Source organism: Vulpes lagopus, chromosome X (genome assembly GCF_018345385.1).
Source record: "Vulpes lagopus strain Blue_001 chromosome X, ASM1834538v1, whole genome shotgun sequence".
NCBI lineage: Eukaryota > Metazoa > Chordata > Mammalia > Carnivora > Canidae > Vulpes > Vulpes lagopus.
Window position 1 is genome coordinate 56,114,735 of NC_054848.1, and position 22,937 is coordinate 56,137,671.

The 22,937-nt window shown below is 41.1% G+C and overlaps 1 protein-coding gene across 2 annotated transcripts in view; it reads left to right on the forward strand.

Moving 5' to 3' along the window:
• The window catches only part of HDAC8 (histone deacetylase 8), a 234,292-nt gene that overhangs the window by 207,588 nt on the left and 3,767 nt on the right, over positions 1-22,937 (forward strand). The window lies entirely within an intron of this gene.

A 22,937-nucleotide genomic window follows, 5' to 3' on the forward strand; every position in this document is an offset into this window, starting at 1 on the left:
CTATCCACTGGGAAAAAGACAGTATCTTCAATAAATGGTGCTGGGAAAATTGGACATCCACATGCAGAAGAATGAAACTGGAACATTCTCTTACACCATACACAGAGATAAACTCAAAATGGATGAAAGTTCTAAATGTGAGACAAGATTCCATCAAAATCCTAGAGGAGAACACAGGCAACACCCTTTTTGAACTTGGCCACAGTAACTTCTTGCAAGATACATCCATGAAGGCAAGAGAAACCAAAGCAAAAATGAACTATTGGGACTTGATCAAGATAAGAAGCTTTTGCACAGCAAAAGAAACAATCAACAAAACTAAAGACAACCTACAGAATGGGAGAAGATATTTGCAAATGACATATCAGATAAAGGACTAGTATCCAAGATCTATAAAGAACTTATTTTTTTATGTTTTTTAAAGATTTTATTCATTTATTCATGAGACACACAGAGTAGAGGCAGAGACATAGGCAGAGGGAGAAGCAGACTCCCTGTGAGGAGCCTGATGTGGGACTCAACCCCAGGACCCCGGGATCATGACCTGAGCTAAAGGCAGATGCTCAACCGCGGAGCCACCCAGGTGCCCTATAAAGAACTTATTAAACTCAACAGCAAAGAAGCAAACAATACAATCATGAAATGGGCAAAAGACATGAACAGAAATCTCACAGAGTAAGACATAGACATGGTCAACAAGCACATGAGAAAATGCTCCGCATCACTGGCCATCAGGGAAATACAAATCAAAACCACAATGAGATACCACCTCACACCAGTGAGAATGGGGAAAATTAACAAGGCAGGAAACAACAAATGTTGGAGAGGATGTGGAGAAAGGGGAAACCTCTTGCACTGTTGGTGGGAATGTGAACTGGTGCAGCCACTCTGGAAAATTGTGTGGAGGTTCCTCAAAGAGTTAAAAATAGATCTGTCCTATGACCCAGCAATTGCACTGCTGGGGATTTACCCCAAAGATACAGATGCAGTGAAATGCTGAGACACCTGCACCCCGATGTTTATAGCAGCAATGTCCACAATAGCCAACCTGTGGAAGGAGCCTCAGTGTCCATCGAAAGATGAATGGGTAAAGAAGATGTGGTTTATGTATACAATGGAATATTACTCAGCCATTAGAAACAACAAATACCCACCATTTGCTTAGACGTGGATGGAACTGGAGGGTATTATGCTGAGTGAAATAAGTCAATCGGAGAAGGACAAACATTATATGGTCTCATTCATTTGGGGAATATAAAAAATAGTGGAAGGGAATAAAGGGGAAAGGAGAAAAAATGAGTGGGAAATATCAGAAAGGGAGACAGAACATGAGAGACTCCTAATTCTGGGAAACGAACAAGGGGTGGTAGAAAGGGAGGTGGGTGGGGGGTGGGGGTGACTGGATGACAGGCACTGAGGGGGGCAGTTGATGGGATGTGCACTGGGTGTTATGCTATATGTTGGCAAATTGAACTCCAATTTAAAAATATAAATAAATAAATAAATTTTTCACAACAATAACAACAAAAAGAAAGAAAGAAAGAAAGAAAGAAAGAAAGAAAGAAAGAAAGAAAGAAAGAAAGAAAGAAAGAAAAAGAAAATGTATGGACCAAGAACTGGGTCCTCCAAAGCAATTAGACACATAAAAGATGGGAAGATGTGGCTCAGCAGCATTTTGTCTGAATGAGTTAGGGATTTTAGTCAATGTGGACTTCAGTGTGAGTCTCCAGGACAAGTTGGCCTCCAGAGAAGCTGATGCAGTATCAACTTCATTTTCAAAGGGCTCTAGACATACATACATACATACATAGGCTCTAGACAAATAGGAGCATGCTACTGGTCAGTCAGGATGGGGAAAGGACTATAGACCAGGCTCCAAGAGATCTGATTGGAGGAGCTAGGGCTTTTGGAGAAAAGAAGACAAGGGGAACATGGCCTTCATATCTCTGAGAAGCTGTCCCGGAGCAGAGGGCATAGACCGAGTCTATGTGGTCACAGGGCACAGAGCTAGGACTCTCAGGTAAATATTATAAAAAGGCAAATTTTTATTGTAGAAGGAAGAATTTTCTAACATTTTGAACCTGTCCAAAGTGGAGCAGGCTTCCCAAAAAAGAATGAGGTCTCTGTTGCTGGAAACATGCACGTAGAGGCTAGATAATCACTTGACTGTCATATCATAGAAAGGCTTCTGCATTGGGGGAGGGTGATTGTACTAGATTATTGTCAAGATTCCTTCTAATCCTAAGATCCTAGGATGCTGTATGTTAAAAATGAGAAAATAGAAAAACAATAAAAAGAATATGATGAGAGTGCAGAGGTTGGTAGATGTCACAGTTGTTGGGGCAGTGGCAGGGGGATAATACTGTGTACAGGAAAGAATTGATGAGAAGAAAAGAAATTAAATGGCTGAGAGTGGGTGGGGAGGAGCCAGGGAGGGCAGACATCAAGTAGAGTGGCTATAGAATACTAGGAATGTTCAGATTTTCCATTTAGCCATCTCTTTCATATTGGCAAAGTCTTGTGTTCTAGCCATGCAAATGAGCAGAGCACACAAGTCAAGAACCAAAAAGAAATTCAGCTAAACCTAGAAGAAACGAGGCTAGAAAGAAGTCCAAATGTTGCTAAATATGGCCCGATTAACCTGCTATACTGAGACTGTGCCCCTCCAGCCTGGTGACGCATGCTGCCATCAGATAGTGGGTTGCCATGACAATGGTCAGTGTGGAAAAGCTGCTGAATTTTCTACATTCTGAAAAATTTTCCTGAACCTGCCTACATGACTTCTCATTTATTCTTACATATAAAAACCTCAGCAAGGCCGGCCATTTCTCCCTGTATCTTTTGCCCTCCTTCCCTCATTTTAAAAACAAAGGAGGGGGAGGCATGGATTGATTTGGGAAGATGGTATGTCAGTGATGAAGTGTATGGATTAAGCTCCACTCTATGAGAGGGAGTTTAGCCAGCATGTCTTGTGGAATTTGTTAGCCTTTGAGGTTGGTTTTTTTCTCTTTCTCACCACATCCCTTAAAGCACAGAAGATGGGATTTTTAACCTACTAAAGATCAAACCTGGGGAGGTTCATCTTATAGAGATATATTCCATATGCTACAGGTTGACTGGAGGGACAGGCAGATTTAGACCTTACCTTATCCCATCTTTACTGCCCATTAGACTTTCCAAGAGGAAAAAAAAGACAAAAATAAAACCTTGGGGAATCAATTCAAGCTGTTAGCTTTATACAGGAAAAAGCTATGTTTTGCTCTAACAAATTGCTCTTTTCATGCCAATAAATCTCAAAGATATGTGTCAGTGTTCACAAGGAAGTGTGGATCACTCAGCCTAGCTCATGCCCACTACTGTAAAACCATCCTCACACCAGCTTCATATGCTCAAACTTGTTTGCCTTTCCTCTGGTTGACATACTCCAGAAGAGTTGGCTCACACTGAACCTTCCAAAGTTGGAACAGTGCTGATGTGATCAATCTCCAGGGGTGGCTAGCTCCCCAAGCCTGCTTGGCTCTGTGTGATGCAACCCAAACCCAACCTTCTGTGGAGGAGTGCAGAGGGAGTGTGAGTTGCACATGTGTATGTGTTGGCACTGTAATTGGAGGTTACAACTCATTTGCTCTGAGTTCCCAGACTGTACCCCAAGTTTGCCTGGTATAGAAAAGGAGACAAATAGGGCCAGGAGGGGGAGGACACAAGAGGGAATAGAAGGCCTTGTGCACATGTGCCTTTTCTGACCCTTAATGAAGGAGGCTGCATTGGCATCCTATACACTATAGGGTTGGGGAGATGGACCAGCCAACTGATGTGGATATAGGGGAGATACAGTACAGGTGAAATAATAAGAACAATAGCCGCTATTTATTTTCCAGATGAGGAAACTGAGGCTCAGAGAGGAAAAGTGAGACTTGGCCAGGGTCACATTTGTTCATTCAGCAAGCAATTACTAAGCACCTACTGTGTAAGCACCTACCTGTGCTAATAGGTGGTAGAGCATACACTTGAACCCTGGTCTTTTTGAATTGGGGCTTTGGAGTCAGACTGTTTGGCCTGTCTAGTGCCCCCCTTCTCTCTGCAGTATTCCCCTGCCAAGTGTATTCATCATACTTCATTTTTCCAATCCTATTTTTTTAAAAAACAACCTTGTTTTTTCCAATTGCCCCTGGTAAACTCTTCCCACCATTCACTGCATTCCCAGTTCCTTCCATGTTGCTAATCCAAAGCACCTGACATTGGATGTCTCCTTGGAAATGGGAGGAATATAGCCATGAGCAACACTTGAAATTCTGTCCTCTGATCCAGGCCTTTTAGACTTTTCTAACCCCCTGCCCTGCCATGCTCCCATCACCCTACCATACTGTTACTAAACCTTTCTACTCCATTTTGAGCTGAGTAGAGAAGTAAAAGAGGACAAAAGGTGGAAAAAGCCAACCCATCTAGCTCCTACTATCTGAAGTGTGTTGTGTCAGCCCCATTCTGCTATTTACGGTACCATGGCCCCAAGATGAGACCCTTTGCACATCTCTTGGTAATATTCTCAGGAAACTATTGTGCTGAGCATACCCCACATCTCTGGCAATTGAAGTCTGGGATTGACGTTCTTCTAAGGATTAGCAATTAGGACATCAGGTCTGGACATGTCCAAGGCCTGTTGAAGCTCCAAGTTTGAACCAGTTCTCCTGCCTGGTGGAACTCTACACATGGAAACCCAGCTTATGTCTACACCTTCTCTTGTTTCCTAGGAAGCCATGAGGATAAGTAGAAAGGCAGGGTTGGTCCCAAGACAGACTGACCATCTGCTTTAGGGCTTCTTAGAAGGATTTGGAGCAGGATTGTGAAGGATACCCTGAGCCAATTTGCATTACTTCAGGAGAAGATCTCTGTGATGTCCATTCCCTATCTCCCCTTGCCATCCCCTGTCCCTTTATTCTTCTCCAGCCCACTATGGTTATTTCCAAGAGCCTACCACCAGCCTGGCTTTCCCTACTGACCAGGTTCCTGTCTTATTTCACTAAAGAGTAAAAAAATTTGGAAAGGTTTGTTGTTGCTGTTGTTAAACAGAAAGAGAAATTATAAAAGTGTCATGCAGAAAACTTTATTAATTCTAAAATAAAAATGGAGACTGCTCCCCAAAGTCACAGTAACTTAGACAACAGATTTTAACAAACCATGAAAACCCTTGGCGATTACTTATGAAGACTCCAGATACCTATATAAATCTAGGAGGTGGGAACTACCATTATTGAAAGCCATATGCTAGATTCTTTATATATATGATCTCATTTAATCCTCATAATTGCCTCATAACCTAGGAAACTGGTGTCGAAAGACACGGTGTAACATGCCCATAAGCATGTAATAAGTAAGTGGCGACCTCAGGATTTGAATCCAGACCTAGTGCCCTCCATTCCTTAGCAGTATTGCTCAGTCAAGTCTACTCATCATCCCCTATCTGCTTTTTTTCCATTGCCCCTAGTAAACCCTTTCCACCCTGCAATGTCTCCCAAAGTAAGGTTGTGAACCAGGTTAATTTTAAGAAGTATGAATATGTGTCTACTTCAGAGCCCAACTAAATCAATCAATGAATATTTTTTGGAGCCTCCCATGTTCTTAGTACCATGAGAGGTATAAGAGAAGTTTAAAACATAGTCTCTGCTTCTAATAAACAGCTGAGAATTCTAGAGAAGGAGACAAAATTAACCCCTTAAACAGATCAGGAAATAATAAGGCTGTTGCTATGTAGAAGTGAGGGAGTAAGATTTTAGGGAGACTGCTTTCAAAAGGCTTGGAGGATTTAAATTGATAAGAATGAGGAAGTGCTCATAAACAAGGGAAACTCAGATAGGTGGGTGCCAGAGGCAGATTGCAAGTTCCCTTGAATTTCAGGCTGAGTAGTCCATATTGGATACAATAAAGTGGGAGCCATTCTAGGTTCTGGAATTAGGACATAACATGATGCAGTGTTATTGAATGAATCGTGGTGGTATTCCAAGAGTGAGCCTGCAAGAGCCTGGACCAGAACAGTGGTAGTAGGATACCTCCTATGCTGTTCCTCCCAGATGGTTAAGAAATGTTTGAAAAGAATATCAACACTTAGGGATCCCTGGGTGGCGCAGCGGTTTAGCACCTGCCTTTGGCCCGGGGCGTGATCCTGGAGACCTGGGATCGGATCCCACGTCGGGCTCCCTGCATGGAGCCTGCTTCTCCCTCTGCCTGTGTCTCTGCCTCTCTCTTTCTCTCTCTCTGTGACTATCATGAATAAATAAATAAAATCTTAAAAAAAAAAAAAAAAGAATATCAACACTTGGAAGTAGGTCATGTATAGGGGATCAAAAAGAAAGGAAGAAGTAAAGATGATTCTGAGCTTCCCAGCCTGGATACCAACTGGGATGGGAAGCTGTTGGAAGAAGGGGGATAGTTTTACAGAAACAAATACTTGATGTGTTCTGTTTTGATATGTTAAATCCCACAACCCTGAGATCATGACCTGAGTCAAAACCCAGAGTCAGGTGCTCAACTGACTGCACCACCCAGCCGTCCCTATGTGTTTGAATTTATTATTATCATTATTTTTTAAGGTTTTATTTATTTATTCATGAGAGACACACAGAGAGAGGCAGAGACACAGACAAAGGGAGAAGCAGGCTCTTCACAGGAAGCCCTATGCGGGACTCGATCCCGGGACCCTGGGATCAGGACCTGAGCCAAAGGCACATGCTCAACCACTGAGCCACTCAGGCATCCCAATTATTATTATTATTTTATCAGACCTATGTCCCAACTTTTGGTTTACAAAACCTGGTAACTGCACCTACACACAGCTGAAAAGATAGGGACTGGAAAGTAGGCATTTTATATCTCTCAGGTGCTGTTTCCTTTCTTAGGTACCTCTAGTAATTCTAAGGTGCTTTCATCTATCTGCTCGAGGGAGCAGATTTTCCCTTGACTCATTATGTAAAGTCTCTTTTGTCTAGTAGAAGGCTATAAAATCCAGATAGCTCCCCAGGGCGACATTCCTTCCCAAAATTCTCATTCACTCCAAGGCAGCAGTCTCTGAGTTTTCTCTTCTGCTCTGTTGAGCTATGTGTTTATTCCTCCTCACAGTCTTGATCACTGTAGCTATATGATAAACCTTAAATCAGGTGTGATTCCTTTTTTTCTTTTTCAAAATTTTTAGTTTATACTAGTTCCTTTGCTTTCCATATAAGCTTTAGAATAATTTGGTCTATAATGACTAAACACCTTAATGTGATTTTGTTAGGAATTGTGTTAAACCTGGATATCAATTTGGGCAGAATCGACATCTTTATTTTATTGAGTCTTCCAATCCATGAACATGGTTTGTTTCTCCATTTACTTAGAACTTTTTTATTTCCTTCTTCAGCATTTTGTAATTTTCAGCATACAGATCCTAAACACGTTTTTGTACCTAAGTTTTTCTTTGAGTTATTGTATATTTCACTTTGGTTTCCATGTGTTTATTGTTACTGTATAAAAAATACAATTTTTGTATATTGCACTTAGATCCTGTGACCTTGCTGAACTTACTTATTAGTTCTGTTTTCTTATAGATTCCTTAGAATGTTCTACATAGATCAACACTTATCTACAAATAGAGACAGTTTTATTTCTTCCTTTATGATCTGTATGCTTTTTGTTTCCTTTTCTTGCTGTATTGCACTGCCTTATACTTCCAATAGTATGTTAAATAAGAATGGTGAGAGCAGACATCCTTGCCTTGTTCCAGAACTCAAAGGAAAAACACTCAGTCTTTCACCACTATGAATGATGTTAGCTATAGGTTTTTGTAGATCTTCCTTGTCAAGTTGAAGCAGTACCCCCTTTATATTCCTAGTTTTATGAGCTTTTGTTATGAATGAGTGTTAAATTTTGTTAAATGCTGCTTCTGCATCATTTCACACTAATACTGATATATATGTAATTTTTCTTTTTTATATATAATTTTTATTCTTTAGCCTTTTAATATAGTAGGTTACCTTGATTGACCTTCAATTTTTTTAAATATTTTTTTAATTTTTATTTATTTATGATAGTCACACAGAGAGAGAGAGAGAGGCAGAGACACAGGCAGAGGGAGAAGCAGGCTCCATGCACTGGGAGCCTGACGTGGGATTCGATCCCGGGTCTCCAGGATCGCGCCCTGGGCCAAAGGCAGGCGCCAAACCGCTGCGCCACCCAGGGTTCCCGACCTTCAAATTTTGAACCAGCCTTGTATATCTGGAATAAACTCCGCTTGGTCATTGGTATGATTTTTACATATATTGCTGAATTCTATTCGCTAATACTTTCTTGAGGATTTTGCATCTTATATTCATGAGGGATATTAGCTTGTCCTTTTCTTTTTTGTGCTGTCAACATCTGCTTTCAGTATCAGGCCAATACTGCCTTATAAAGTGAGTTTGGGAGTGTTCCCTCCTCTTCTATTTTCTGCAAGAGATAGGGTAGAATTGGCTTTATTCTCCTTTTTAGTAGAATTCTGCAAAGAGACCATCTGGGCCTGGAGCTTTCTCTTTCAGGAAGTTTTTCATTTCTACCTTGATACCATTGTGGTCAGAAAACATGTGCTGTATAATTTCAATTCTTTTCTTTTTTTTTTAATTAATTTTTATTTATTTATGATAGTCACAGAGAGAGAGAGAGAGAGAGAGAGAGAGAGAGAGAGGCAGAGACATAGGCAGAGGGGGAAGCAGGCTCCATGCACCGGGAGCCTGACGTGGGATTCGATCCTGGGTCTCCAGGATCGCGCCCTGGGCCAAAGGCAGGCGCCAAACCGCTGCGCCACCCAGGGATCCCTAATTTCAATTCTTTTCAACTGTTGGGATTTGTTTTATGGCCCAGTATATGATCTACTTTGGCATATGTTCTGTAAGTGCTAGAAAAGAATGTGTATTCTGTTTGATGGAATGTTCTATCAGTGTCGATTAGATCCTATTGGCTGATAGCATTGTTGAGTTCTTCTATATTCTTTGTCATTTTCCGTCTTGTTCTATTATCAATTGCAAAGAGAGGAATGTTGAAGTCTCCAATTCTAATTGCGAATCTCTTTCTAGTTCTATCAGCTTCTGCTTCATGTATCCTGAAGCTCTGTTGTTTGGTGCATATACATTTCAGATTGCTATATCTCTTCTTGGACCCTTTCACCATTATGTAATGTCCCTTTCTGTCCATGGTAATTTTCTTTGCTCTGGAGTCTACTTTATCTGATGTGAGTATAGCCACTACTGATTGTTTGCGTGGCATATATTTTGCTTTTACTTTCAACCTGCCAACATCATATTTGAAGTGAGCTTTTTTTTTTAAGATTTTATTTTATTTACTCATGAGAGATACAGAGCAAGCAAGAGAGAGGCAGAGGGAGAAGCAGGCTCCATGCAGGGAGCCCAACGTGGAACTCGATCCCGGGTCTCCAGCATCAGGCCCTGGGCTGCAGGCGGCGCTAAACCGCTGCGCCACCGGGGCTGCCCTTGAAGTGAGCTTCTTATGGACAGCATATAGTTGGATGATTTTTTTTAGCCACTCTACCAATCTTTGTCTTTAACTAATGTATTTAGATAATTTACATTCAGTGTAACTCTGATATATTAGGGATTAAATCCGCCATTTGATTTTTTGTTTTCTCTTTATTCCCTCTGTTCTTTCTCTGTTTTCTTTTTCATCCTTTACTGTTGGTGACTTATACCTCTGTTCAAATTTCATTTTGATTCATCTCTAGTGGGTTTTTTTTATTTTTTATTTATTTTTTCATGAGAGACACAGAGAGAGAGAGGCAGAGACACAGGCAGAGGGAGAAGCAGGCTCCTTGCAGGGAGCCTGATGTGGGACTCAATCCTGGGACTCCAGGATCAGGCCCTGGACGGAAGGCAGGCACTAAACCACTGAGCCACCCAGGGATCCCCATCATCTCTAGTGGTTTTGATTGTATCTCTCTATGTAGGCTTTTTAGTGGCCACTCTGGGTACATATTATACATACCTAACTTACTACAGTCTACTAGTATCAACATTTTACCAGTTTGTATGAAGTGTAGAAATCTTACCTACCTTTAAGTTCTTTCCTATCTCCCATTTATAATATAATTGCCTTAAGTATTTCCTCTACATACATTTAAAACTACATCAGTGTTTTAATTTTGTTTCAATCATCAAACAATCTGGAAAACTGAAGAGGAGGAAAAAACCTGGTATATTTATGTTTATTCATATTTTACTCATTCCATTGTTCTTTCTTCCTTCCTGATGTTCCAAGATTCCTTCTGTTATCATTACCTTTCCATTACAAAAACTTCCTTTAGCTATACTGTTAGGGTAGGTCTGGTGGCAACAAATTCTCTTAGTTTTCCTTCCATTGAGATATTTTTATTTCCCCTTCATTCCAGAAAAATATTTTCAGAGACCTAGAATTCTGGGTTGACAGTTATTTTCTTGTATCACCTGAAAAATATTTTACCACCTCCTCTGGCCTCCATGGTTTTTTTTTTTTTTTTAAATTTTTTTTTTTTTTATGATAGTCGCACAGAGAGAGAGAGAGAGGGAGAGAGAGAGAGAGAGAAGCAGGCTCCATGCACCGGGAGCCCGACGTGGGATTCGATCCCGGGTCTCCAGGATTGTGCCCTGGGCCAAAGGCAGGCGCCAAACCGCTGCGCCACCCAGGGATCCCTGGCCTCCATGGTTTTTAATGAGAAAACCACTGTCATTTGAATTATCTTTCCCTTATAGGATAAGGGTTTGCTTCTGTTTTGCTGCTTTCCAGATTTGGTGGGTTTTTTTTCCCTTTCTTTTTTTCCAGGAATCTGATTATGATGAGTCTTGACATGGATTTCTTTGGATTTATCCAGTTTGGAGTTCAGTCAGATTCTTGAATCTGTAGGCTTATATCTTTTGCCAAATTTGGGGGATCTTTAGCCATTTGGGGGGGTATTAATTTTTTTAGTTATTCATGAGAGATACAGAAAAGCAGATACATAAGCAGAGGGAGAAGCAGGCTCCCTGGAGGGAGCCTGATGCGGGACTCGATCCCATGACCCCGGGATCATGACCTGAGCCAAAGGCTGACACTCAACCACAGAGCCACCCAGGTGCCCCTAGTGATTACTTGAAATTCTTTTTTAGTCCTATCCCCTTTCTCCTTGCCCTCTGGGACTTTGGTGACATGAATGTGTTAGATCCTTTTTTAAAAAGATTTATTTGAGAGAGAGACAGAGAGCAAGGGGAGGGGCAGAGAGAGAATCTCAAGCAGACTCCTCACTGAGCACAGAGCCTGATGTGGGGCTCAGTCTCACAACCCTGAGGTCATGACCTGAGCTGGAACCATGAGTCAGTCGCTCAACTGACTGAGCCACCCAGATGCCCCATGAAGGTTAGATCTATTATCATAGTTCCACATGGTCCTTGAGGTTTTTCCCATTTTCTCAGACCATTTTTTGCCTTTTCTTCAAATTGGGAAATTTATTTTTTTAAGATTTTTTTAAAGATTTTATTCATTTATTCATGAGACACACACACACAGAGAGAGAGAGAGAGAGAGAGAGAGAGAGAGACAGGCAGAGGAAGAAGCAGGCTCCATGCAAGGAGCCCGATGTGAGACTCCATCCCAGAACTCCAGGATCACGCCCTGGGCCAAAGGCAGGCTGAGCCACTCAGGGATTCCCTAAGGATTTTATTTATTTATGAGAGAGAGAGAGAGAGAGAGAGAGAGAGAGAGAGAGAGAGAAGCAGGCTCCACACAGGGAGCCCGATGTGGGATTTGATCCCAGGACTCCAGGGCCATGCCCTGGGCCGAAGGCAGGTGCTAATCCACTGAGCCACCCAGGGATCCCCTCAAATTGGGTAATTTCTATTGTTCTATATTCCAGTTTACTGAGTTTTCCTCTCCTACCTCCCTCCACTCTGCTATGGAGCCTATCTATTGAGTTTTTTATTTCACTTGTATCTTTTAGTTCTAAAATTTCCATTTAGTTTTTTTTATTTCTTCTATCACTTTGCTGAGACTTATTTTCTATTTTTTCAAGCATGTTCATAATTGCTCAGTGAAGTACTTTTATGATGGCCTCTTTAAACTCCTTGTCAGGTATTTCCAACTTCTATGTTATCTCTATGCTGACATCTGTTGATTGTCTTTTTCCTATTCAAATTGATAGTTTCCTGTTTCTTGGTATGGGTGATTTTCTATTGTATCCTGAATATTTTAGATATTTTTATGAAGTCTGTATCTTCTTTAAATCTTCTATTTTAGCAGGCTTCCTCTGACATTATGATGGCAGAGAAGGGAGCACCACCTCATTACTTCCAGTTGGTGATAAAAGTCTAGGTTCCCCACTTAGCTGCCATTGACTGCCTGTGGGGAAAGTGGGACACTTCATTACCACTGAGCAGAGTAGAAATTCAGGTTCCCTATTAGAACTCCACTGATACCACCTGGCTGAGAATGAAAGTGGCACCTTATTGCTGCTCCCCATGTGGTCTCTACTGATGGCAGTGGGTGAGCCTCCTTGCCATTGAACAGGGATAAAAATTCTGGCTTTCCACTCTGCCTTCTCTGGTGGAAGGGGATCCTGGTTGCTGCTAGGCTAATTTTTTATTTTAATGTTTCATACATTTAACAAATACATATTTGGTGTAGATATGTGCCAGACACTACTGTAGGCACTGGTAATAGAGATGTAAATAGGACACGTAAAGGCCTTGTCCATCATGGAGCTTACATTCTAGTGAGGAAGATAGACAATAAGCAAATAAATAAATATTTGATATTGGTTACTGATAAATTCTGATGGGGGTGCTATTTTAGATAGGTGGTCAGTAAAGCCCTCCCTGAGGAAATGACATTTGGGAATAGAACTTAATGAAGTAAGGGAAGGAGCTTTGCAAAAATTGGGATGAAAAACATTCTAGATAAAAAGAAGAGTAAGATAAAAAACCCTAAGGTAGGAATGGATTTGGTATGTTTAATGTAGAGTTGACCCTTGAACAATGTGACTGTTAGGGGCACCAACACCCTACACACTTGAAAAATCTACATATAACTTTTGGTTTTCTTTTGGTTTTTTTTTTTTTGTCTTTGTTTTTTGGCGTCCCTGGATAGACACAAATGCATATCATTTTTGAATCCCCAAAAACTTAACTACTAATAACCTACTGTTGACCAGAAAATTTACTGAAACATAAACAGTCAACACATATTTTGTATATATATTGTGTACTGTATTCTTTTTTAAGTATTTTAATTCCCATTAATGAACATACAATGTTATATTAGTTTCAAGTATACAACACAGTGATTTAACAATTCCATACATCACCTGGTGCTCATCACAGGTGTACTCCTTAATCCTCATCACTTATTTAACCTATCCCCGACCTCCTCCCCTCTGGTAACCATCAGTTTGTTCTCTATAATTAAGAGTCTATTTCTTGATTTCTCTCTCTGTCTCTTTTTTCCTTTACTCATTTGTTTTCTCTCTTAAACTCCACATATGAGTGAAGCCATATGGTATTTGTCTTTCTGTGGCTAACTTATTTCGCTTAGCATTATACTCTCTAGCTTTATCCATGTTGTCACAAATGCCAAGATTTCATTCTTTTTATGGCTGAATAATATTCCATTATATATATATATAATGGAATATTATTCAGCTATATATATATATATATATTGCAAATATATATATATGCCAATATATATTGGCAATATATATATGCCATATATATGCCAATATATATATATGCCATATATATGCCATATATATGCCATATATATATATAAGATGTGATATATATTGTATATATAATATAAGATGTGATATATATATAATGGAATATTATATATATCACATTATTATATTATATTATATTATATTAATTATATTATATATATAATATATGTACCATATATATCCACATCTTTATCCATTCTTCAATCGATGGACACTAGGCTGTTTCCATATCTTGGCTATTATAAATAATGCTGCTGAACAGCCCAGGTGGCTCAGCGGCTTAGCACCACCTTCGGCCCAGGGCGTGATCCTGGAGACCCGGAATTGAGTCCCGCGTCGGGCTCCCTGCATGGAGCCTGCTTCTGTCTCTGCCTCTCTCTCTCTCTCTCTCTGATGAATAAATAAATAAAATCTTTAAAAATAAGTAAATAAAGTTGCTGTAAACATAGGGTTGCTTGTATCACTTTGAGTTTGTGTTTTTGTATTCTTACAATAAAGTAAGGTAGAGAAAAGAAAATGATATCAGGGACACCTGGATGGCTCAGTGGTTGAGCATCTGTCTTGGCTCAGGGCATAATCCCGAGGTCCCCCAGATCGAGTCCCCCATCGGGCTCCCCACGGGAGCCGGCTTCTCCCTCTACCTGTGTCTCTGCCTCTCTCTCTCTCTCTATGTCTATCATGAATAAATAATAAAATATTTTAAGAAATGATATCACAAAAATCATAAGAAAGAGGAAATACATTTACAGTACTATACTGCAAAAAAATCCATGTGTAAGTGGACCCATGCTGTTCAAACCATGTTGTTCAAGGGTCAACTGTATGTTTTAGTGTGTATTAGAGAGAAATATAACTGTCACATCAAACTGATGATTTCACAGATATCATTGCTTAGGATAGAGTTAAATGTTTTCTTTTTCGTTTTTTTCTTAAGGTTAGGTTTCTTTAAAGCGCAGTTGGTATAAGAGAGGTCTCCGCATAAGTGGTATGAAATATGACAAATTTTTTGACAGTATTGAAGTTTGGGAAGCAAATCTGTCTGAGATAGATAATGTTATTAGCTCCATTCAACAGATGAGAGAACTAAGGCTTAGGGAGTTCGATTATTTTGTAGGTCACAGAGCAAGTGAGGGAGCTGGGATTCCACATGAGAAACTGAAGGTCATGCCCAAAGTTTAGAAGAAGAAATATGGAATTTTTCTTCTTCCTGGTGGAGTTGCTGGTAGTTGTATACGAAAAAAAAAATTTTTTTTTGAAGAAAACTTCGAGAACTCTAATGTGTTTAATTAAGCTTTTTTTCTGTTTGCTCAAAGTACATGCTTAAAGCAATTATATCCCTTACTACCCTCCAGCTTTTAGCTCTAAAATAATCAAGGTGCAAGAGAGAGATTAGAACTTATTAGAGAAGATAGACTTAACTACAGAGAACAAACTGAGAATTGATGGAGGGAGGGAGAGATGGAGGTAGGGGATGGGCTAAATGGGTGATGGGCATTAAGGAGGACACTTATAGTGATGAACCACTAAATTCTACTCCTGAAGCTAATATTATACTATATGTTAACTAACTAGAATGTAAATAAAAACTTGAAATGTTAAAAAAAAATAAACTGCATTTTTCTATTTTTCAAAAGAATTTATTAGAGAAAATAAGGTAAAACACTCACAGTTCTGGAATGCCGTAGTGTTGACAATTCCCTCAGTCTACCCGGAGGCCCTTTAACCAACTGAGATTCAGGTGCTGTCTTTAGTATAGCTGCCAAATCCAGCAGTGCTGATAGGCATTTTATGCCAGAGTAAGCAGACCCAGCCTCCCTGGCCTTGACGCTGAGGGACAGTCTTTGCAGGATTCTCTCCTCAGACTTCCAGGGGAAGCTCTGCAGACATCCCATCCTGTGGACTCCTCTGCTTTACCTGGATAGTGACATTCCCAAGCTACAGTCAGGCCACCTAAGAGCTCTCAGTGTTTTGAGAAAGAGAAACGTCTTTATAGGCTTCTGGTTTACCCACATCGTTCTGCCTCTTTGCAGCTCCAAGCATATTTTGGAAGGAGATTTCATAAAGATTTCAAAATTGAGTTAGGATTTCAAGTCTATTGTGACATGCAAATTAGTCCTGCTTGCCCGTTGGCAGCAATGCAACCGAAGTGCCTAGAGACGGGCCGTAAAATGAAAACATCAAAGTGATTAAATGTGCCCGAAGAGCATAATCGAGTGCATGAATAAGAGAAAATAAAACAAATTGATTTTCTCCAGTGCCAGAAAAACAGAATAATTGAGAACAAAATAATAGACTTTGAAGTAATCAAAGTGAGGAATGTACCATAGTGACAGAGAAACAGCCAGTTGTGGGGGAGATTTATTGTGTTTCTGTTATCATTTTTACAGCTTTAATTTCATTAGCTAATAAATACAAATCAATTGAAAAATCAGTCAACCAGAGAGGAGGCAGTCCCAAGCCAAGATTTTTATTCACATCTCCTAAAAGAGGCTGAAGCAGTGATCCTTAATCAATTTTCATAGGTGCACATATCCCCCGTTAGCTGGAAAATAAGTTCTGGAAGGCCTCTCTGCTTTGGAGGTGATGATCTGTTCTGTTCTGCCAGTCACTTTCTACATACAAGTTTACAGATTCAACTTTCAAAAGGCCCACTTTTATACCCCGCCAAGATTTCCGACAGAATGGCCTGAGTACAGCATCTTGGTTTACAAAGATGACGTTTTCATGGCACTGACCAGCATTTATGGTCTTTCACTGGGTCATTCTGAATTTGTGTGGTGGTGGCAATGGCAGCTACAGTAGCAACAGCAGGGTTACCCACCACTCTTACAAGACTGATGAGCATCTGTGGCTCACTGCTACCACAGGCATCACACATGCACACACGCACAATGCTGAAATCTAATCTAAAACCAAGAAGACCCAGCGAGAGTATGCCACCCCTTTGGTTTCCAGCTTGGCAGCCATGATGCTGGGGACATCAGGGGAGGGAAGCTAGGCTGGGAGACTTCTCATGCTGACTGTAGCAGTAGAGCACTGGGGACAGCAAGCTGTGCTGGGACCCGTGTTGGAACATCAGACAGCAAACATGAGATCAATGCAGAACTATTTTTATAGCTCCTCTAAGGAAAGAATCCATCCACCCTACTCCTCAGCTGTTCATGACTGAGCTCAATGGCCCTTCACCTCAGGATCCGCGGTGGTGGCTAGTGTGACTCGGATTGCAGTTTTTCCTTTCACAGACCCTTGAGCTGCTCTGGAAGCTGTTGGCACTTCCAGATGTTCATGATACACCCTACCTTCAGGGCTTCACAGTTAGCAGCCATGACTTTGTCTCCAGTAAAGGTCTTTGGGACCATTGGGACTGTAAACCAGGGTGTACAGAAGTAGTTGGTGGTGCCAAGACTGGCACTACTTGTTGGCACAATCAGGATGGCATGGTTAATAGATTGTGCCTGCCAGGCAATTTGTGATGAAAAATTTATTTTACAGGAAGCACCTAGATACTGAAAGCACTCTGACCTTCTGGTGGTATCCAAGGCCTAATCATGATGTGCCTTGAGGTAAACAGGGAATGTTAGCATTTAGCCCCTTGGTGCAAGAGAAGGAGAGTTTATCTCCAGTTCGGGCCTAAAATCCCAGCTTCCATTTCCCACTGGTGTTTGGGTGGAGCAAACTGGAGCAAATGGATTTCACAACTCTTAAAGCATTATACAGATGTAAGGCTGTATTCTTCTTCCTGCCACTGCTATTCCCATTATCTTGGATTTCCCAGCCCAGAATTTTTGTCTGAAAAAGAAATATGGAGAAAGCACATGGACAAAGGAACCTGGAGTTGTGACTCCAAAATGCCTGGGAGGCATTGCCCAGCCCAGGAGATAAACCACTCCAGGCCAAGCTCCACAGGCTGGCTGCCAGACAAGCAGCCCACTCCTGTGATGTCACCTCTACAGTTACTTGTGCCTATCCCTCCACATGGAGCCAGCAGATTTAGGCACAGGAGGGGAGAAAAAATGAATCATAAGCTATTTTAGAAATTGCTTTGATTCTGTTTGAAGTTGCAGTAGTCCCTTGCAAGCTAAGACCAGAGCACCCTAGCCATCAGAGTAATATCTTTTAAGTGCCGATATCCTACAAATGCCAGAAGCTTGGTGGGATTAATCCACAGCCTCAGGTTCTAATTCAGGTCAGAGGCAGACAAATGGTAATTGGTGATTATATTTAATTGTCACTGAAAGGCTTTCTGGTGACAAGAGGGATCTACATTCTAAGGCAAGCAATACAGTTGACAATTAAGAGCTAAAATTAAATCAGCGTTCCATATCAGCACATGCCCACGGCTTCATAGAAATCCTTTGTTCTGCCATTGTTCCCAGGTAGAGCGTGAGAACCCCCTCAAACATGGTTGTGATGGGGCAGCAGCTAGAAAACTTCCTTTAGCCCTAGATCAAGCTAGATGGACCTCCTCCCCATCTTAAAATTATTCAGAGGCTCCCCATGGCCTCTAGGATAAGGCCACAGCCTTCTAGGCCCTTGATGATCTGGCCTCTGGCCATCTCTCCAACCTCATTGCCCCCTTCCCTGACCATCATCCTGTGGTCTGGCCACAAAAACTTTGCTGTTGCCTTTACCTATCCAGTTGTGCCTGGATCATTCTCTCTAGCTTTGCCCTTGAAGATGCTGCCTCTTCTGTGAAGCCCTCCATACCCTCTCTGTATGTCCTTGGCACTCTATACACACTGATATTTTATCACCTTGTTAGGGAACATGATGTGTTTGTCTCCATATATGCCTTCCCCACTAGACTGAGAACTTGAGGGCAAGAACTGTGTTTTGTTCTCCCTTGTGACCTGAGCACCTAGCACAGGGCCAGCCCAATGTAGACTTCAATAAAGGCTTGTGAAATAAATGGACACAGATGGGGACCAGGTTGGGTTGAGGGAGCTGGATGGCAGGGGGTCAGGGGCGGGGGGCACCATTCAAGGTTCTCAGATACTAGAAGCAGCAGAGAAGCCTGGGTACCTGCTGTCTAAGAGCAATCCCTACAGTGATTTTTCCCACAATGTGCCTCATGTGCCTCTGTGTGAGAGACAATTTGAGATGACACAAAGATATTTTTCACTTTAATAGTTGTATTCATTTTAGTGTAGGTTTTAAAATATACTAAGCAGAGGTGCCTGGGTGGCTCAGTCAGTTAAGTGTCTACCTTTGGTTCAGGTCATGACCCCAGAGTCCTGGGATTGAGCCCCATGTCTGGATCCTTGCTTCAGCGGGGAGTCTGCTTCTCCCTCTCCATCTGCCCCTTCTCTGGCCCATGCTCTCTGTCTCACATGCACACACTCTCTCTCAAATAAATAAATAAAATCTTTTTTAAAAATTAAAAATAAGAACGGCTGGGTGGCTCAGCAGTGGAGTGTCTGCCCATGCTCAGGGCATGGGGCAGGGAATTGAGTCTGGGGTCTGGGAATTGAGTCCTGCATCAGCCTGGGATCTGGGAATTGAGTCTTGCATCAGCCTCCCTGTGAGGAGCCTGCTTCTCCCTCTGCCTATGTCTCTGCCCCTCTCTCTGTGTCTTTCATGACTAAATAAATATAAATAAATAAATAAAATAAGATATACTAAGCAGATCAAGTCTGTTGATGATGATAATGATGACTACCTACTACTACTTAGGTTAGATGAGACCCAAATAGGTGTCAAAAAAATTTTTAGGGATGCCTGGGTGGCTCGGCGGTTAAGCATCTGCCTTTGGCTCAGGGCGTGATCCTATTTCGGGGGTCGAGTCCCACATCGGGCTCGCTATGGGGAGCCTGCTTCTCCCTCTGCCTATGTCTCTGCCCCTCTCTGTGTGTCTCTCATGAATGAATAAATAAAATATTTAAAAAAAAACAAAGGACTGGTATCAAAATATACAAAGAACTCTTAAAACTCAATAAAGAAAACAACAACCCAATTAACAAATGGGCCAAAGACCTTAATAGACACCTCACCAGAGAAGATAGACAAATGGCAAGTAAATGTGTGAAAATATGTTCACTATCCTGTCACTAAGGAATTGCAAATTAAAACAATGAGCTACCACTATATGCCTATTAGAATACTTAAAAACCAAAACACTGACAACACCAAATGCTGGCAAAGATGTGAAACAACAGGAACTCTCATTTGTTGCTGGTGGGAATGCAAAATGGTACAACCACTTTGGAAGACAAGTGGCAGTTTCTTCCAAAGGTATCACACATATGATCCAGCAATTGCACTCCTTGCTGTTTACTCTAATAAATTAAAAAACCCATGTCCATCCAAAAACCTGCATTTTAATATTTGTGGCCACTTCATTCATAATTGCCAACACTTGGAAGCAACCAAGATGTCCTTCAGTAGATAAGTGAATAAACAAACTATGGTACATCCAGACAATGGAATATTTTTCCACGCGAAATACAAATGAACTCTCAAGCCAAAAAGACGTGGAAGAAACTTCAGTGCGTACTGCTGAGTGAAGGAAGACAGTCTGTAAAGGCTGCATACCATATGATTCCAACTATATGCTGCACAGGATTTTCAGGGCAGTGAAACTACTCTGTATGATACTGGAATGGTGAATACATATCATTATACACTTGTCAAAGTTCATAGGATTGTACAACACCAAAAGTGAACCCTCATATAAACTACGGATTTTACCTCATAATAGTGTATCCAGGGCAGCCCGGGTGGCTCAGCAGTTTAGTGCCGCCTTCAGCCCAGGGCCTGATCCTGGAGTCCCGGGATCGAGTACCACATCGGGCTCCCTGCATGGAGCCTGCTTGTCCCTCTGCCTGTGTCTCTGCCTCTGTGTGTGTGTGTGTGTGTGTGTGTCTCATGAATAAATAAAATCTTGTAAAAAAAAATAAAAATAAAAAATAGTGTATCCATATTCATTTATCACCTATAACAAATGTACCATGCTAATGCAAAATGTTGATAATAGGGAACACTGCCTGTCAGGGGAGACAAGAGGCAGGAGGATGTGAAAACTCTTAGTACTTTCTGCTCAATTTTTCTGTAAACCTAAAGCTGCTTTAAAAAATAAAGTCTAGGGGATCCCTGGGTGGTTCAGGGGTTGGGCACCTGCCTTCGGCCCAGGACATGATCCCTAGAGTCCCAGGATCAAGTCCCACGTCTGGCTCCCTGCATGGAGCCTGCCTCTCTCTCTGCCTGTGTCTCTGCCATTCTCTGTGTGTGTGTTTCTCATGAATAAATAAAATCTTTAAAAAATAATAAATAATAAAAAATAAAGTCTAATAATAAAAAAAAAAAAACTCAAGAGAGTACTCACCAGCACCTAGTGCTTGGTAAAGAATAGATACTCCATAAATGTTGATGGAATAAATACATGAACAAATGAATCAATCAGTTGGTGAATCAATGGAACCCAGGCCTTCAATTCAGTATTCCTTCTTCTATATCAGAGGTAGGATGATGATACAATATATTATCCAAACCAAGATATTTGAAGATGAAATGGGGTGTTGTGAGTATAAGTCAGAACTGTCCCAGAGATAACTCAGAGATCACAAACCCGGAGCCCATGAGCCACATCTTGCCTCCAAAATTGTTTTATTTGGACTCACCTACTGATATCTTAAAGTGTAAAGCAACTGTCCATATTTAACACTGTGGAAACTTTGCATAAAAATGGGAATTTCTGCCTTTTCTTGGAAAATGGAAAGATCTGGTCACACTGGGCCTACTTTCCTGTACAGCAATAAATGTCTGGGATTGAGTCACAGCTGTTCTTCTCTTTGCCGCAAACCCCACCATTCCCTGTTGTATCTCCTACCCTAGGCCAAGTGTGAATTTCCATTTATCATTTCACTTACAATGCTTTGGTTTTATTTTCATTTGTAATAGAATTAAGAAGAAAGGGAACTATTTCTTATATTAATGTCATGATTCAAAATAAGAAAAACAAAAGATCAAGAAGGCTCCATACATCTTGCCCCCAATCTGTTTGACTCACATACAGTGCATTCTTGGCCTCTATAAGCATTTGTGTTTGCCTCCTCTGGTCTGTACTCTGTGTCTCCCCAAGCCCCAGACCATGCTGGCCTTTAGAATTTTCTCAGGCTGCCACCCACTGTTGGAAAAGCTAGACATGAGGAGGAAACAATGGGCATTATTTAAGCATACATTTTTATTGTTACCCAAACTCAGTATTGCTCATCATCAACTTTTGGCAGAAATTATTTCTGTTGTTTTTCTTAATTGCCTCCAAATGTAACTGGAGAGTTAGACAAAGCAGCAGAGTACAGCACCCACCTTTCCTTTCTGTGTACATGTGTTGTTGGAATTCTTGGACATGGAATTTTGTTTATCCATGCATTCACTCATTCATCAAGCTCTGGCTACACTTAGAAGGACTCCTAGCTTCAGTATCGGGATTCCCTCTAGGTTTTCCTCAGTAAATGTAACATATCATTGCAAAGGCCCACATGGAGGTAGGAAAGTATGGATGGGGCACACTTAAGCTAAGGTGTTGGACTCTATTCATAGATAGTGAGGAGTTGCTGAAGGATTTTTGGAGCAGGGGAGGCATGTGATCACAACTAGCAATTGTATGGGGGACAGCTCCAGAGGCAGGGGCACCAGTGAAGAGGCAATAACAGTTCCCTAAGTGATGAGAGATGTGACTAAGTTGGAGACAGTGGAATGGAAAGGAGAAGACAGAGTTGAGAGGCATCTTGAGGTTAGGGTTGGCAACTCATTAGCTGTGAAGGAGGCTTGAACTAAGAGATGAAGAATCAAAGATTGTACAGAGATGATGAGCTTCAGGCTTTAAAACACCAAAAACATGATCTGAAAAATTAACTTTTGTTTTGCAAGAGTTAAGAGAATGAAAAGACAAGTTACATACTGAGATGAAATATTTGCAAATCATATGTCTAACAACAGCTTTGTATCTATAATATATAAAGAACTCTCCAAACTCAACAGTAAAAAAAAATCCAATTAGCAAAAGACATAAAGAGGACATACACAGATGGCAAATAAGCACATGAAGATATTCAGTATCATTAGCCATTTGGAAAATGCAAATGGAGACCACAATGAGAGATCTCTACACACCTATTGGAATGGCCAAAATAAAAACTAGTGACACCACCAAATGCTGACAAAAGTGCTGGGAAATGGAGAGCCTGGGTAGCTCAGTTGG